The 17,517-nt window shown below is 36.5% G+C and overlaps 1 long non-coding RNA gene across 1 annotated transcript in view; it reads right to left on the bottom strand.

Annotated features, from left to right (window-relative positions):
* Window positions 1-243: 243 nt before the first annotated feature.
* LOC129145176 (uncharacterized) overlaps window positions 244-17,517 on the bottom strand; it is a 74,499-nt gene continuing 57,225 nt past the window's right edge. Inside the window, exon 3 of the long non-coding RNA XR_008550363.1 lies at window positions 244-375. This is a non-coding gene — a long non-coding RNA (uncharacterized LOC129145176). The remainder of the gene's footprint in view (window positions 376-17,517) is intronic.

Here is a 17,517-nt window from a genome sequence, read left to right as displayed (position 1 = left end):
TTGGCTACTGAATGGTCCCTAAGAAGCCCCACCTCTCACCCTCCATACCAAACTACCCATTCTCTGACAAGACCTAGCACTCTTTCCTCCAGAAAACTCCAACAGAGAGACTTCAGAGCTCCCTCTTCTTTGCTTCTCTAACGTGTTGAAAATGCATCCATTAGAGCAATTGCACAAGTTCATAACACCAGCCTAATTTTCAAAAGACCGTAAGAAACTTGAAAACAAGCGTGTCATCTTGTTCATCGTTTTATCTTGAACAGCAGGTACATAATAGGTGCTGCAAAAGGTGCTGCAAAACATCTATATTTTTTAGTGAATTAAGAGTTACTTTTTCCTCTTTGTATGTTACATTTGATAGCAGTCTCCTTTTACCTAAAGAAAAAAAAATACTGTTACAGGGCAGAATGAGCCCCTGCCCCACATGCCTGCTCTAAATGGGTTCTGCCATCCACGCATGAAGACAATACCCTAGTGCATAAAAACTTTCAATAAAAAGAACTTAATACAATTAATGTGCAATAGAGAGAATATAGTTAAAACAATTTTAATTAAACACTGAAAGTTACCCATCCACTTGTGGGTAAATGCCCAGCCAAACAGGGTTAGTCCAAAGCAGGACCACTAAGGCCCCAAAACTTGCCAAAAGTCTAAGGAAAGGGGCAGAAGGAGCCACACAAGTCTGGAAGGAAAAAACCAAAAGCAAAATCCAACTCAAAATAAAGGCTGCCATTTTCAGCCTCCCCATGGGTCTCTTACCCACATCTCTTTCAAGTGTCACTTTCTATGTCCCCAAGACCCTGGTACAAGTCCAAGGCCAACAAGTAAGCCCGGCTTCTTCTTCATATGCTTCCTCCAGTCTTCTCTTAATCTTCTCTCCTTCTTCCTTGCCCAATTCCTCTTTCAGCTTCCCCTTGCTACTCAGCGCCACCCTTCCATGGGTGAGTCAAGGAACCTAGAACCTCCCCTGCTGTGGATCTCACACTATTACAATTCTTGTTAATTAAATACAAGCAATGGAGTCCATTCTTCACCACCAGTGTTAACTGATTTTAACTTGTTAAGTTCTCCACCTGCATTAAGATCATAGAAGTAGGGCCTCCCTGGTAGCACAAGGGGTTAAGCACCACACTATGAGGCAATCCGCAGCCTCTGCAGCATGAGTTCGAACCCTGGCCGGCCAGAAAGACACCCACATGGCAAAGCAGACCTCTCCTGTCTTGCCCACTGCTCCCCTCAGCAGTGTATTTCAGTCAGTCTGCCTATTCTGTCCCCCACTCTGTCTCTGGTGAATCCTCTCACCCCCCCTCATCTTTGGCCTGTACCCCAGGTCTTGTATGCATAAAGAAATAAATCTTTTTTAAAAAAGATCATAGAAGTAGATTTTGATAATAATTCAGTATAATTTTTCAGAGGGTGGGTTCTCAAAGACAGTTCTGAATTATCTAATTTTTAATTTAATCATACTTTTCCTCAATAAAACAATTATGGGCTAGGCTCAGGAATGCCACAGAGTCCAGTGCCCACAGAAGAAGGAGGTTACCAGCAAAGCAACAAGACAGTTCCAGGCACAAAAGAGGGTGGTCCTGTGACTTCTCAAAGTATTCATATTACTCTATGAAGTCACTGGCTGTTCTCCTGCAATGTCAAGACCAGGAAGGGCGCTCTACAGAGAAGACAGCCCTGTAGTGTATTTGTTTTAGTTCAGGTTCATTCACCAAACACCAAAATTAGGGAAATGGATGCAGCCTGGTAGCCATCACATTATCATTTCTCCAACCAAGAAGCCTGTTGAGTTTGATTTTGACTCCACTAATGTTTCCTTTTTTTTTGTGAAAAACAAAAGGAACTAGGTTTTAATCAGGGCTCCATTTACATCATGCAAGATCTTTCAGGAGGGTGCAAGTTCCTCTTTCATTGAGTGTCAGTTCTATTTTTTCATCAGGATCAAGAATTAGCCTACAAAAATGAGAATTTTCATTTTTATCAAATACATTGAGTCCAGACAACTCATATTAAGCCAATCTATGGAGAAACCAGACTGAAGAAAATCTGGCTTTCTTCATTATGTTGAGTAGTGGTAAGTAGGAGTCTTCACTGGCATAGTTGAGTCCAGTGTTATACATCCCTGGAATCAGTATAGATTTTCCACAGGAAGTCAGTGAGGTGGAATGGTCACTTCTGATGGTACCAACAGCAGCCCCAGAATTCCAGTCCCCAACCAAAAATTAAATAAGATGGCTCTGCTGTACAAAAGACTCTAAAGTCTCATAAATTCTTTTCCAGCTATAGCATAAGTATAAAAAGAATATCATCTCTTCCTCCTAGCCTAGCTAACTGACATGTTTGTAACAGAAATGTGCTGCTTCTGTTACAGGGCAGGGAGAGAAGCACCCCAGAACCTCCACACCTGCCCGCTCTAAATAGGTCCTGCCATCCACTGCATCAAGACAAAACATATAGATTTTAATGGAAAGGAACTTTAATACAATTAGTGTGCAATACAGAAAAGACAAAGAATATAGTTTCCAAATCAAGCACCCAAAGTTACTCATCCCCTCATGGGTGAAAGTCCACCCAAACAGGGTTGGCCTAAAGCAAGGCTCAAAAGTCTGCCACACGTCTAAAGCACCTTCCGGCGGGGACCCATAGAAAAGGGTCAGAAACAGCCACACAAGTCTGGGAGGAAAACAGCAAACTCAAAATTAAGATAAAAGCTGCCATTGTTAACCTCCCCATGGGTCTCTCACCCACATCTGTTTCAACCAGTCCAGGACCAAGAAACAAATGCAGTTTCTTTATGTGTCTCTTAGCTCAATGTGCCTCCACCAGCTCCCTCTGGCTCTCCATCCTGTCCTTCCCACTCCAGTCTCCTCTCCAGCTTCTTCTTTTCCCTGCTCAGCTCCACCTTTCTTTGGGTGGGACAGGGAACCTGGAACCTCCCCTTGTCCTGGGGACCGCCCTCTTACACTATGCACCCTCCCTACCCAAACCCTCAAATAAAATGATGACACAGTTTTTGTCAAATGAAGTATTGACCTAATAAATTATTGGTCTGGTCATGGTTAACTAAAATGGGGTGGCAGTAGAGGAGAGAACTTTTAATATATCTCGAGTGGTGTTGAGTCCATTACTCAAGTTATTCAGTAGTTAACACCTTAAAAAACCCACCTTCTGATTTCACAGATTTCTTTCCTTCTGCATGTCAGAGCAGAGCAGAGTGTATACGGAACAGATGGTCTCCATGTACACACCCCATACTTAGTGTCGTGCCAAGCTTATGCTTCCTTCACTTCCTTCATGAAAACAGGCATGCTGAAAATATGTTTGTGGATGGCACAGAAATGCTGTGCACATTTTAGCCGTCATGTCAAAGCAGGAAAAATTCAGAGCCATAACAAGTAAAAACAAAAACCACTGAAAAGTATTTTTTTTCCTCCACTAGGCAATAGTCATTTCCATGCCCAAATATAGAGTCACAAATGCATTGTGTTAAACGGAAAAGGGGAAGATATTTGGCTATCAAGACAGAACTCTGGAAATAGGATCAGGCATCTCGTGCTGCAACTCAGGGTTTTCAATTCCTGTCAATTTCAGAAAGGAGGCCTCTGCTTCCATGGTGAGGGAAGCAGTGAAGAAGAAGAAAGTGAGTTAGCTTATTAAATGTCACCGAATTTTGCATTTCAGTATCTGCCCAGAAAATTACACTATGCCTCTCTTTTGCACTAATATTTTATGTCATGTAAGGAAAAATTCCTTTAGGAAGTTTATACTCATGAGTTAAGCAAATATTATAGTTAACAAAGGAAATATTAAAACATTAAAAATAACAATAGCTGCTGAGTCCTCGAGCTATTATTTAGCTTTCTAAGCCACATTATCTCTGAATCCACTTGTGGACTACCTCTATATATATTATGGATTACTCTGAAGTTAACAATGAAGTTCTTTTTTTTTTAAATAAGATTTATTTCTTTATGCATACAAGAGCTGGGGTACAGGCCAGAGATGCAGGGAGTGAGAGGATCCACTGGAGACAGAGTGGGGAACAGAACAGGCGGATTGACTGAAATGCACTGCTGATGGGAGCAGAGGGCAAGACAGGAGAGGTCTGCCTCATCATGTGGGTTTCTCCCAGGATCGAACTCATGCTGCAGAGGATTGCTTCATAGAGCAGTGCTTAACCCCTTGCGCCACCAAGGAGACCCAAAAATTAAGTTCTTAAAAAAAAATATCAGGCATCCTTTTTCTCAAACTCCACACAGTAAGCATACACTCAGAGGAAGCACTGTCCCAGGCATTGCATCAGCAAAGTACACAAGACCAGTTCTTTCTTATTAAGTCATATAACACTTACGATGTTTAGAGTTGGAAGAGGACTTGAGATCAATTTGCTCACTTCTTCCAAAATATGGGAATTGATTATAGTGAATTATAAACAGCCATTCACTTATGTCATAAAACCCAACACTTTCAGAAATGTCCAATTCTTTTCCAACTTGTATTCTTGAAAAATACAAATTGTGTTTCATTAATTCAAGAAATATCTATTCATCACCTTCTGGGATCCAAGTCCTTTCAGCACTAAAAATATAGAGGAGTAAGGAAGAAGTTCTACTCATGGAGTCTAGTTAGGGAGCATAACAAATAGTTTCAATACAATGTGATTATTGTGTGAAGGAAATTCTTCATTAGTCATTCTTCAGCCCACTCTTCTTATTCCTTATGATTGTCCAAGCGGGAATAATTGTCCCCAAAAGCATGCATAGAATAAGAAAATAAGAGTACCAGAGAATGAAGGACAATAAGAAGATAATTACTAAGAAACTAAGAAGGAGCATTAGAGAGTTAGGGAAAATGGGATGGAATAACATCATGGAAATCATGAAAAAAAAAAAGAATATACGAAGACAGAGAATGCAAGAGAAAGCAGTTAACTGTGTCAATGTGACAAGGTAGGAAGGCAAGACCAGGGCTGAAAAGAAGACTTTTCAGCTCAATGAAGACTTCTTCATCATTGTATTTTAGAATTTAGGTCATAGATGTTCTTGACAAAAGTCTTTGAGAGACATGAGAAAAGTGGAAGCCAGAAAATTGTCTTATTTCAGGGCCAGCTCAAGAGAGTATATTTTCTGTTGATTATTCTGAATCATATTTTCATATCACATATATGGTTAAGTATCAGGGGAGAAAGGAAGTGCAAATTCTATGAGTTTAAATGAAGAACTATGGTAAATATTTTATTTTGTTTCAACAAATATTTATCAAGCATATGCTAAGTGTCAAGTTTTAATGCTAGGTGTTAGAGATACAAAGATGCAGAAGCCATGATCCCTGCCCCCAGGGGTTCAAAATGTATTTAGTGAGACACAAGTACACACATCAAATGTAAGTGCTCTGGAAAAGGTGTGTATAGAAGCCATGGTAACACAGAAGATTAAATTGTCAGTTTTGACGAGGCTAGTCAGGAACAGAGGTTGTAGAGAAGAAAGAACACTTTTTATATGACCTTAAAGAACTGATAACATGGGCACACATTTGAAAATGAATGAACAAATGAATAAACTGTATGAACTGTCTTTGTGGCATGGTCCATGGAATCACATATAAGAATCATAAACTAACCTAACTGTGGAATGCTTTCTAAATCCCCTCAAATCATGCAAACTTTAAGGCATAATTTCATTCAAATGTTATTTATACAATCCAGACCAATCCTCCCGAGTCATCGGGATCTACATGTTGCCCTTTATAAGGTAAAAATACTTCTTTCAACCGCTAATTGTTTGATGCTTTTTGCTTTGTAATTCATTGACCATTACACTGTACCACAGGATTAATAAAACTTCACGGTACACTATCTTAGCAATTTTGCAGTACCTGAATGTATGGGCATGTGGATTCATGATAGTATGCATGTAAAAGGTTTCATATGACTAGAGATAAGTGGAATGGCATGGACAGGTAAAAATAAAATTGTTCTGTAGAGAATGCAGACTGTTGTATATTATACTGAAAGAATGGGTTATATAATACTCCAAAAAGTAGCCTTCAAAATTTCCAATAGTAAATAAATAAATCTTTAAAAAAAAAAAAACAACAACAAAATTTCCAATAGAAAGATGACATAATCACTGACCCTAATGGGAATAGGTTGGTGGCTGGATAGGTTGAAGGCAAGGAAACCAGATGACAGTTTGACAGACCTGAGAGTCTCACCAAAGCCCAAAACAGCAGGATTGATAGAGCCTGGGGGTACTCCATTGGGTGTGTAGGGGATAAGCGAGTTTCTTTACACAAGGTAATTTAAGGCAATCACCACTAGCAGCACCCTATTTCTCTAGAGGTTTCTCTATTCCTCCTGTACTCTTTGGGTTGCTTTGGGCTCTGAATTGTTCTTGACCCCTAGTTCCCACCAAGAAGATAAAAGGGATTCAAGAAAATTGGCTCCAATCAAAGATCAAGCCCAGAGAGCTGCAATACAGTCTCAATGCAGCAGAGAGACTCCAGCAACAACCCAGACAGCAGAGAAGACAGAAAACACTAGTCAATTGCTGCAGAAAGCTACCTGAAAGAAGTCTCAGCTACAGGAGAAAAGATAGTTTAACTTCACATAAAGCCAGGATGTTCTAATTGCACTGAACTAGATATACCAATAAAGGGACATCTTTATTTGTGTCCACAAGTATCAGCAAAATTTTTTATCAGTGTATAAGAAAGTCATGGTAATCATTTTAGTTCAACCTAAGACCAAAGAAAAAGGAGTTCCCCAGTGCAGAACAGAATAGGGAGTGTCTGAAATATGAAAGTTGTTTTAGAAGTATTCTTCCAGTCTTCACTCCTATCCAGCAAGCATCACCACCATTAAGACTTAAGTTATTATTAACATGGGTCAGGTCCTCTGAGTTTCCTTCTCATCTCCTGCTCTCTCTACCAAATGTACCTAACCTCCCAAATTTGGTGCTTCTCATTCACATTAATTCCCTATTTTGTGTAAATTGATCAAAAACTTATTTTTTGCAATATTTTGCAATATTATATCAGTAGCATTATACTCTATATATTCTCAAGCTACCAGCTTATCCAGAAAATCACAATTCTGGATTCTCTGGCTGTATTCCACTATGTGAACATAGCATATTCTATCTATTCTCTTATGGACATTCAAGTTGTTTCTATTTTCTTACTATTATGAAAACTGCTACACTGAAAACTCTTATTTATTTTCTTTTTTAAGTTCAAGTATTCCCTTAGAATATATATATCAATCACATTGTAATATATAGATATATAAAAGGGTAAAATTAGATCTCCTTTTTCCTGTCTATAATGTGGAGAACGTGATTAATTAGATTCTTTGCTAATGATACACTCTCATCATTATTAATCCATAAGTAATTATTTCTATTTGGTTGGTTTAAGCCAATTCCTTACAATACTTACATGTAAACAGTATGCCACACTCACTGATACCTTACTTCCTTCACCCCAAAGTAATCATTAATTGAATCCCATGTTCATTGTTCCCTTGCTTTCCCATTACTATCAGCTTTGTATCTATACATATTACAAGATTTTTTTATTTAATTTTTAACTTCACCAAGTTTCATGAACTTTACCCCTATGAGGGCTAAAACACAAAAATTAATTTAAAATGGATCATGGCTTAAATGAATTTATTCAAATTTCATTTGAATAAAAATGAAAAAAATCATTATCAGGATATGCAGAATGAAGCTAAAATAATAAGGAAATTTATAGCAATATAGGCTTTTATTAACAAAAAGAAAGTTATAAAATCAATTGCTTTAGGTCTACCATAAAAGTAAACTAAAAAAAGGCACATGAAACCCAATGTAAACTGAAGGACATAATAAAAATCAGAGCAGAAATCAATACAATAAAAAAACAATAGAGAACAATCAATGAAGCCAAAAGCATGTTTTTTTTAAATCAATACAATTAATAAATCTCTGCCCAAATTGATCAGGATAAGTGAGAGAAGACAAAATTACCAATATCAGTAATGAAAGATGGCATCACTATAGATTCTGGTTACTAATATCAGAAATAGGAAGTGACACTAATACCTTTAAAAATCTACTGAGAAAATATTATAAACAACTTTGTGCCAAAGAATACAATAACATCAATAAAATGAACAAATTCCTTGGGGTAAAAAAAACCACAATAGCCAAACTCATTCAAGAAGAAATAAATACCCTAATATGCCTATACATTTTTTTCAAAGAGGATTTTCATTTTAAAACATTCTCAGCTCTTTCTAGATTTTTGTGATCAGTCGTTTACCATTAGTGTTGTGTGCAAAAATGTTCTCCCAGTCGGTGGGGTTTCTCTTTGTTTTTGTTATTGTCTCTTTTGCTGTGCAGAAGCTCTTTAATTTGATGTAGTCCCAGCTGTTTATCTTTGCCTTCACTATCATTGCTTTGAATGCCCAAAAATAGATGACTGGATCAAGAAGATGTGGTACATATACACCATGGAATATTACTCAGCATTCAAAAAAGATAAACACATGCAATTTGCAGCAAATGGTTGGTGCTGGAAGGGATCATGCTCAGTGAAATAAGCCAGAAAGAAAAAGAAAAATACCAGATGGTCTCACTCATAGCAGGAATCTAGAAAACTTAAGAGACCAGGAAAAAGAATAACTATAAGAAAATCAAAATCAAAATCAACAACTATGAACCAGAGACACTCTATGGGGGGTGGGGGGCGGGGAAGGAGGGATTAGGATCAAAATATAAGGGAGTTGCAATTGTTTGGGGAATATAAAAATTAAATTAAAAAATAAATAAATAAATACAAAAAAAAAGTAAGGGGGGGAGGAGAAGAGGGATTAGGGCCAAAATAAGGGGGGTGGGAATTGTATGGGGAATATAACCAAAATGAAAATGCATACATGTGGGAAAACGAAAAATGAAATTATATAAAATAATATAAAATAAATAAAAATCAAAACATTAATAAAATAAAATAAAATAAAAATAAAAACATTCTCAAAGAAACTGAAGATGACTTTACTGATAGATTTTCCAACATAAGAAATACAAGCTCTACACAAACTCTAACTGAATAAAAGGAAACTCTTCTCAACTCATTCTCTAAAGCCAGTATTACTCTCCTACCAAAAACAGCCAACAGGTAGTACAGACTAATCTCTCTCATGAACATAATGCAAGCATCTTAGGAAACATTCAAAGTACTGAATCCAAAAGTGCATAAAAAGTTTATTACATTATGGTCAAGTTAGGTTTCTCCCTGGAAAAAGAGATTGCTTTAACATTTGAAAATCAATCAGTATAATTTTTCCATATTAGCAAATGAATAAAGAAATCAATCTCAATAGAGGCAGAAAATGTATTTGACAAAATCCACATCCATTTTTGATTTCTTAAAAATGAAGTGCTTTGAAGTAAATACATAAAAAATTTGAAAGACATGTACAATATAAACTATAAATCATTGCTGAGAGAAATTAATTACCTAAAATAAAAGATAAATCATTTGAACTTAAGGAAAATTTAGGGACTGAGGATGTCCATTACCTAGAGTGCAATGTTTTTGTGTACTATATATGTTCTGGAATGTGTCAAATTTTACACTTTTAGCAGATACACATTAAATGTGTCTGTAATCCTTAATACAGCTGTTAATTAAACAACTCCCATTATGTGGGTGGGTTCATCTGTCTATTCTAGGTCTTGTCAATTTTTCAGCAAATATTTAGAAGCCATGGCATTAGTTGCGTAGTCGATAATTATATGTTCGTGCTTAATTGAACCATGTATCACTATGTGGTGTGGCTTTAGTGTGGCAGGAACTGGTAAAGCTCCTCTAAGGTGTTTACCTTAGGACCCCTCCCCTCTAAAGGAATGGGATATTTAGCTTGAGGTACTGTTTTCCAGCCTCTCTTCAATTTAAAGCATGACCATTTGATAAAGTTCAGACAAATGAGTGTGAGTATAAATGAAACATTTAACTGTCCCTTAAACAGAGATGTTAAAGAGAGAAGTTCTGATTTAAATCCATTCTAAATACTGCTGTTGTAAAGGTTACTTGGTACCAAATAGTTGTAGACCATAGAGTATAGCACAAAGATAGTGAGCGTGGGTCTTTGTACATCCTTGTGAAACAAAGCTGCTGTATTAACTCTGGAGTTCCTACCTCCAAATTGCAATATGAGAGAAAAGGAAGAGACAGATAAAACAGAGAGAGAGAGACTTTCATACTATCCATACCACCATAATTTAGAGTGTCTATTTTCTGCCAAAGCCTAGATCTTAATATTATAGAATTTTATATCTGCATTGGGTAGATTCCATAATAAGCCCTAAACCACCAATCAAAAGATCTCAGAGATTGGAAAGATGATGAATTTTTGGCTGTTTTTTTTTTTTAACTTTGAAAGGTGGAAGATATACTCAAGGATGGAGCTAAAGGGAGAAATGCAGGGGAATTCAAAATTTTAGTGTACACTGGTTATTATTATCACTTTCAGCAAGCTTTATACGAGAGAAAATGTCTAGTTAAGCCTATTCTGTCTGCAAGTGAAGATAAAGAAGAACAGAACTTAGAATGGAAAAAAAAGGTAGTTTTTGCCTTGGTCTCTAGCAGAAGCACTTGGAATCTGGCCATTTCAAGGCTTGTATGGTTGTGAAAACCAATCATTTTTATGCCCCAGATATATGCTGTTACAAGTGATAGAATCAAGGTTGAAATGTGACATATATGTTAATTTAAGGTTATCTAATATCTGAAGCAAATACTGATTAAGGCAACAAAAACTGCTTATATAAAATATAAGAATGAGAAATAACCTTTCACTAAGGTTATTTCTAGGCTATAACCACAACTTCTGCCCAATAAAAGGGAAAATTAAAAATAAAAAATAAATAATATTGTAGAGTAATCCATATGGTTGTTTTCCATGTAGTATTAACTTTGTTAATATTATATTTTCACTGAGGAGTTTGCTTTATTGATGTATTGTGTTTGGAGCCCAGCAGAATAAATTGTAACATTTCACAATACCTAAACTCTGATGAAATTATTAAAGTGTCATAACAAGTCAGGTAGAAAAATCATAGAGAGACTATTAACAATTTAATAGTTCTAGTTCATGGGGGAATGCTAATCCCACTGAAGTACAGAAGTTATGGTTATTATGATTAAGAACATATAAGAGAAATGGGAAATTCATATTAAAAGTATGATATAAAATGCAATTATTATAAATTGACAGTGAGTCATGCAGTAAAATTTAAGCTAACTTTCCTAGGAAACTATTACCTTGTGAGTCTGAACATTTATACAGCTTTTCATCCTACAGGGAGAGTATCTGACAATCCTTTTTTTTTGACACTCCCATTTTGATTAACCTTACCAATGTATGGTGATGCTGGATGAAGGAAGCACTGCAATGCCCATCTCAGATCCCCTCTAAATTTTGTAACCATTTCCAGGAGTCTTCTTCCTGCCTGTCCTATGATTTCTCTTCCTTGTTTGAGAGGACTTTCTGGCACAACTGGAGTAGCTTTGCCCTCCAAAGGGACATAGGGAAAAAGAAATGCTGGGAATTTATCACCATGCAGAGGCTCTTAACCAAGGGCTGACCTATAAGGGTGGATGAAAGCTCAGCTACCCGGTTTTCCTTGCGGGGTAGCTCACACTTCACAATGCTATTCTGCAAAAGAAAGAAGTAACCTTCCACAGTAGTTGGCCTGAAATTGCCTCCTTATGTGGTCTCCTTGATCTGTTCTTGTCTAACCTCACTAGCTCTCCTTGGAGCACTCCCCCATAAATCATTTGCAAGAATCTGTGTTTCACACTACGGGATTTGCACATCAAAGACATCTTTACAGACACATCACCCAAAGCAGTGATAGTGAAGACAAAGATAAACAGCTGGGACTACATCAAATTAAAGAGCTTCTGCACAGCAAAGAGACAATAACAAAACAAAGAGAACCCCACCAACTGGGAGAACATTTTTGCACCCACACTAATGATAAAGGACTGATCACAAAATCTGCAAAGAGCTGATGAGACTCAGCAACAACAAGAAAATAATCCAGTCAAAAATGGGCAGAAGAGCTAAAAAGAAACTTCTCTGAAAAGGAAATGCAAATGGCCAACAGGCATATGAAAAATGTTCAACATCACTTGCAATCAGGGAAATGCAAATCAAACTACCATGAGATACCATCTCACACCAGTGAGAATGGCACATATTAAAAAAACTAGCAACAACAAATGTTGGCGAGGGTGTGGAGAAAAAGGAACTCTTCTGCACTGTTGGTGGGAGTGCAAACTGGTCCAACCACTATGGAGAGCTGTGTGGAGATTTCTGGACCTACTAAACATAGAGCTTCCATATGATCCAGCAATTCCACTCCTAGGTATTTACCCAAAGGACACAGAAACATCAATTCCAAAGAGCACCTGCACCCCTATGTTTATAGCAGCACTGTTTACAATAGCTAAGCTTTGGAAACAACCCAAATGCCAAAGTAGATGACTGGATCAAGAAGATGTGGTACATATATACCATGGAATATTACTCAGCATTCAAAAAGATAAACACATGCAATTTGCAGCAACATGGATGGCGCTGGAAGGGATCATGCTCAGCGAAATAAGCCAAAAAGAAAAGAAAAATACCGGATGGTCTCACTCATAGCAGGAATCTAGAAAACTTAAATAAGGGACCAGGAAATGAATATAAGAAAGTGAAAATCAAAATCAACAAAAAACTATGAACCAGAGACACTTTTTGGGGGGGGGGGCGGAGGGGAAGGATTGGGGTCAGAATGGGTGTTTGCAATTGTATGGGGAATATAAAAATAAAATTTAAGATTAAAAAAAAAAGAGTTAGCAAAGCAAAAAAAAAAAAAAAATCTGTGTTTCAGGGATTGCTTCTAGGAAGCCTGATTTAGGACAAAAGGGTCATAAATGAACTTACCTTGGGCAACAAAATAAAAGTAAAGTAGAGGGGGAGGATTAGAGTGATTATATTAGTTGTAACAATAATAATAATGTAAAACTTAAATTATTAATGCAAGAAGAACTAATGGATGGAATAATTAGTAGAACTGATATTAAAGCACTTTTAGGAAAAATGATCATGAAACTGAATAAAAAGAGTTAGCAAGAAATTATAATACTGCCTTTAAGTAAACAATCATTTCCATTGGAAAGTAATTGGATGCTTTGGGCTACAGGTTAGTAACTTATTCAAGAAAATTTATTTTCAATGGCTGCAGGGATGTGGTTATTAGTGCTGCACCCTGCAAAACAGTAGGGTACAGTAAGCAGGCTCCTCTAAGTGGGCTTTCTCAACCTCCACACTCTTGACATTTTACCCAGATAACTCTTAGTTTGGAGGTATTGTGAGCATCCTAAGATATTTAGCAGCATTGATGGTCTCTATACACTATATTCTAGAAGTACACCCACCCAATCATGACAACCCAAAATGTCCCCAGATCTCAATCAATGTCCCCTGGGAACAAAATCACTATTCTAAAGTGGCCTCCTTGCCCAAGATCAATCAACTCATTTGTGATGAATAATCTGGAATATTCATATTTGCAGTAAAACAGGGTATTAGTAGCTTTGTTTTGATTTTTACTACCATATTAAGTTCATACGTCATTCACTTTAAAAATAAAATTCACATTCTAAATGAGAGTATAATTATCTTTGTAACTTATTGGTTCATAAATGTTTCCCACACAGAATTAGAGAATTAATTATACAGAAATAACAGTGATATTTTCTCAAGTGGAATGCCTGTCAATATATTTTTAAACTCTGGTCATAAAGACATATTCATCAATCAATTGCCAAATTACTTAGATGAACATCTTTCTTAACAAGTGATCTTTACAAATATAGATTGAACACAAAATTATTCTTCATAACTGTCTATAAGATACAGTATTACACATGAACAATTTCATTTGGAAATCAGGCCATTAGATTACTCAGACTCATTAGGAGTGGTAGAGAGTGGAGAGAGGATTACCAAAGTCACAGTTATCAGGATTTCAGCAAGGTTTTGCTGAAACAGAAAAAGAAAATAGGGCTGGAAAATACTATAGTTAATTGGTTTATATTATTGAATCAGGATCAGCTGAAAGGGACTCAAAGAGTATAGTGTGGCCTTCTCTCAACCAATGATTTATCAGTGATTTGAATGAAGACCTAGAAAGCCTGTTTATGACAGATAACAAGGTTTAAAAAACTGAAATACATTAGATGGTAATAAAATATTTAATCTGAAAAAATGTGTCTAATTTAGCAAAATGTAAAGAAAGGAATAAATGGAGAATGCAACACATTAGCTACAAAATATAAGAAAACTGCCTCTCTTAATCCTCTCTTAATGGCAGGATCCATCCACCCCATTCCTGTACTGCATCCAGTTAGGAACCAGGTTCTCAAGTCTTGTCTGAAAGCATAGTTGGAATCCATGGCCTTCATTCCACAGAAGGCATCACTGCTGGAACTGAGGGATCATTATAGCTGCCTGACTACACTGTCCCATTTGCAAACGCCCACTTTGAATTCATCCTAGCACAGCAGCCAGTGTTTCATCTAAAACTTGCATTGAACACTTCTGTCTCTTGCTGAAATCCCAGATATGATCTCCTGTAACTTAGAGGATAACTCTATGGCAACTGACTCTACTTCCATCTCCAGGCTCTCCTGCCACACCTGTCTCATGCTTTACTCTGAGTATCAAGCCACAGAAAATTTTGTCATTCAAATATTATGCTATGAGTTCATTCAGGTAGCGCTCTTTGACCACAATGCTCTCCTAAAAATTACTCATGGGGCTAATGCTTATTTATCCCTCACCATTCAATTCAGGTATAATTTTCTCCTGAAGGCTGACCCATGCTCCCTCGTTTAAGATAATGATCCCACAGCATCTTGGACATGCTGTTCAGCAAGGAAAGTAGACAATTTCTCTATTACCTTTTATCACACTCTTTGCCATGCATAGGTCAGAGTCAAGGGCCAAGTTTATTTTATTTCTTATTGTGATAGTGAATGAAGTTTTAAGGGTGCAGAGGAGAGGTGTCAATACTTCAGACCTTTATTAATTTGCTAGGAATGGGGTAACAAAATACTATAGTCAGCTAGCTTTAACAACAGAAATTTATTTTCTCATGGTCTGGCCTCTAGAAGTTCAAGATCAATGTGCTGGCAGGTTTGGGTCTAAGTCTGAGGCCACTTTCCTTAATTTGCAGAAGTCACCTTCTCACTGTATCATCACATGGTCTTTCCTTAGTGCACACGCACCCTTGGTATCTCTCTGTGACTTCAAATTTCCTTTTTGTAAAGACAGCAATCAGATTGGATTAGGGTCCACCCTAATGGCCTCATTTTAATTTAATTACTTATTTAAATGCTCTACATCCAAATACAGTTACATTCTGTGGTACTGGGGGTTATGGCTACAATTCATCAATTTTGAGGTGTCACAGCCCATAACAGTCGAAGGATTGCTCAATTTTTGAACTCTATGCCTCTGAGAAGCCAGAAGTATGACTTTTCCTAGACCCTGTTCCTTTACAAGAAAAAGCTTAGCCATTTCTCTTTCTCTACCCTGTCATGATCAAAAAGCTGGAGAGGCAGAGAAAATCAGTGACCCACTTCTGTCTGGGAGACATTCCAACCCATCTTTCTTGTCAAGACATTTTTTTCACCCTCATTTGACTCCTTTTCTCATATAAATGAAATAAGGAAGTCTTATTTCATTGGTTTCACTAATTTATTGTACTCCAGCCTCTAGCCCAGCTGAATGAGGTATCTATGTGAAATTCATAATCCCAGTTGGTAATTTATTCCGCATTTATTCCAATAGCTGTTATGCTAATATGATTATTCCCATTTTACAGACAAGAAAACTGAGGCTTTGAAAATTGTAATTTTCTAGTTTGTAAACTTTTGAGTGGCAGACCTGAGATTTGACTCACGGTTCACCTAATCCCAATATCTGATATATCAGACTCCTTGACAGCCAGGATTCTAATTCAATTTTTATTGCATTGAGAATTACATCAACATCTATATGTATAGTTCTTTCTAAACATATTTAATTATAAAAGTAACATGTATTATTTAATCAAATAAACTTGATAGCAAATAAAACAATGAAAAATAACATATCATAGAATCTTAACCACTAGAATGAATTGCCATTTGTTATTTAATCCATATGCTTTGCTTTTTTTGCTTTGTTATAATATACTAAATAATGTAGTTTGATCACCTTTATTGTATTAAAGAATATGATAACTAAAATCAAAGATAAAATCATCTTTCATGTTTATAGTAAAATTCCAGCACTTTAAATGTGACTATTTTTAAGTATTCTACTCCTATTTTTGCAAATAACCTTCTGAAAGTAAAGAACACTGTCACTGAATCAGATCCTCCTATCAAGTACATTTTGTTTTCTCTGAAATGATATAAAATGCATTTGTGGGTAAAATGGCATGCCATAGTCATCCTACATCAAAAAGGAAAATGCAGGCTGCATATTTGCCAAATTCTATAATGCTTAAACTATGATGCCACAAACACCATTAATTGATTTATGTTGGACATCTCTTTCTTGTGACTTTAAAATCCAAAAGCTGTAAGATTCAAACATACTGCTCATTTGATTCAGATAGCTTAAAAAGTACTCACTTCTGTTTTTAAATTATCTTCTTTATGAATATATACTTAATATCACAAATTTATTTTGAAAGCATGAGAGAATATGTGACATGGACTGGCCATAATCAAATAAACATAAAACACCAATGTACCACTCACATCAACTAACAAATGGAATAGAAATCTTGCATTTTTATGTGCGATTTCATGCAATTACCTGGATCCTTGGGTATATGAAATACCATTTCTTAAAGATAATTGAATGCATAATAATGAGAACAGTTTTATATAAATGTGTATATAAATTTAGAAAAATTTATTATCAGCACAGGTTTTTTTTTTCATGGAATACCATTAATATTTTCTTGGGAAAAGCTGAGTTACCAGCGTGGAATGTAGTCAGCTTTGTTAATACTTCAGTTCCCACAATTACCTCTGAATCACTAATAGGCACTGGATACTTAGAACAAAATAAGAGGACAGCGCTTGGTTTTTCAAAGGGTTTATCATAAACACTCGCAGGTGACATCTCTGTCTCTTTCTTTCACTCTCCTGCCCCCCTCCCACTCTCTTTTCCTCTCACTGCTTCACACATGATAACAATCTATTTAGATCCTCCAGCTCAGATCTTACTAAGACAGAAAGCAACTTTCTTTACGATGGTGAATTTTTCCAAGAGAAAAATTCATTCTTCAGACCCTTAGAGAAGAAAATCTGTTCAAGCCTTGTCCAATCAACCTAACTCCTCTGTCTCCTCTATATGGTCTCCATTTTGGTGTAAAGATCCATTTTATCTCTAGTTGTTCTCCAGGGCCATTT

The sequence above is a fragment of the Talpa occidentalis genome, unplaced genomic scaffold, assembly GCF_014898055.3.
Source record: "Talpa occidentalis isolate TD23 unplaced genomic scaffold, MPIMG_talOcc4v2.1 talOcc4.9, whole genome shotgun sequence".
Taxonomy (NCBI): domain Eukaryota; kingdom Metazoa; phylum Chordata; class Mammalia; order Eulipotyphla; family Talpidae; genus Talpa; species Talpa occidentalis.
This window is presented reverse-complemented; position numbering and strand designations above follow the sequence as displayed.